The sequence below is a fragment of the Lactuca serriola genome, chromosome 2 (genome assembly GCF_051521515.1).
Source record: "Lactuca serriola cultivar US96UC23 chromosome 2, Lser_US96UC23_V15, whole genome shotgun sequence".
Taxonomy (NCBI): Eukaryota; Viridiplantae; Streptophyta; class Magnoliopsida; order Asterales; family Asteraceae; genus Lactuca; species Lactuca serriola.
In genome coordinates this window covers 193,293,467-193,294,997 of record NC_136409.1, presented here as the reverse complement: position 1 = coordinate 193,294,997, position 1,531 = coordinate 193,293,467, and the positions used below count along the sequence as shown (strand labels likewise).

Sequence of the window (1,531 nt, the reverse complement as noted above, 5' to 3'; positions counted from 1 at the left end):
GAAGACCCGGAATCCGCACTAAGGAGGAACAAAGGAAAATCCGTTGGAGAATCCGCTTCTTCAAAGAATTTGCCACTAAAGAACCTCAAGTCCGTTTTCAGCAAGAAGAAGAGTAGTTAATCATGAGCATCCAGCGCCTCTGTAGCAATGGAAGACCCGATTAAATAAGACACCGAGTACGAGACGGAGGAAGAAGAAGAACCTACATACGAGCACGAATCCGATTTTGAGGACGATTTAGCTATTACTATGGCTAATATTGATGAAGTCCCCATGGGGGAATGGAAGAAGAGGATGTGTGACGATACTGGCCCGAGACTTGTGCAACCCGCAATTCCTGCTACTGCTACTTTCGAGCTAAAGGGCCATACTCGCTCAACTCAAGGAGATTCCCTTTTATGGAAAAGACCACGAAGATGCCTACAAGCACTTGGATGAAGTCAATGATGTAGCTAATTACTTCAATGTTCCAATTGTGCCACGCGAGACTCAACTACTTCGTATGCTTCCAGTCACATTCAAGGGTGCTGCAAAGGATTGGCTCAAGTCACTTCCCCCTGGGTCGGTCACCACATGGGCTAAGATGAAAGAAGAGTTCATAGACCATTTTTGCCTGCCTTCTAAAATAGCCAAGTTAAAGAAAGCCATTGCCAACTTCGAGCAACAACCCGGAGAGTCCCTTTATGAGGCGTGGGAGAGCTACAAAGGTCTTCTCAGAAATTGCCCACACCATGACCTTAATAGCCAACAAGAAGTCTCCATCTTCTATGATGGAGTCAATGTTACCACAAGGTAATTGTTCGACTCACAAGGCCCGCTCACAAAGAAGGCACCCCCGGTAATCAAGGAATTAATTGAAGAATTCTCTAAACATTCTAGAGAATACCACAACCCAAGAAATGAAGTAAGTCGGGGGGTAGTGAACTCGGTCAATGATGGTATGGCGGCGATGATGGCTAAGCTCAATAGTTTAGATAGAAGGATGACAAAAATGGATCAAACAATCCATGCTATTCGAGTTGGATGCGAAAACTGTAGAGGACCTCATCTCACGAAGGATTGTGACTTGGATGAAAATGGAAACAAGAAGGTGTAAGTGTTCTACTCAAGCAGCGACAGATACGACGAGAATTGGCGGAAACCCAAGAAAGAATGGCTCCCATACGAAGAATATAAAAAGGCAAAGGAAGAGAAATACAAGAAAAAGAGAGGGGTTTCTATCAAAAGGAAGAACCGGCGGTGGAAAAGAGAGTCGACTCAGAACAAATGTTCATAAGATTTATAGCCACGTCTGAGAAAAGACACAATGATCATGATGCTGCAATACAAGAGACCTGAACTATACTTAGGAATCAACAAGCATCTATTCTCAACATTGAGAAACAGCTAGGACCACTTGTACATCAAGTGAACGAGAGAAGACCGGGTGAACCTCCAAGTAAAAACGAGAATAATCCGAGAATGGAGAATGTGAATGTTATAACCTCTAGCTATGGAGAAATTTTCACTCCTATGACCCCTGCAAAGAAGG

The 1,531-nt window shown here is 43.8% G+C and overlaps 1 non-coding gene across 1 annotated transcript; it reads right to left on the bottom strand.

Annotated features, from left to right (window-relative positions):
- Positions 1 to 631: 631 nt before the first annotated feature.
- LOC145090898 (small nucleolar RNA R71) lies at positions 632 to 738 on the bottom strand. Its single transcript, XR_013701821.1, has one exon. It is a non-coding gene; the product is annotated as a small nucleolar RNA R71 (small nucleolar RNA).
- Between the last annotated feature and the right edge of the window lie 793 nt (positions 739 to 1,531).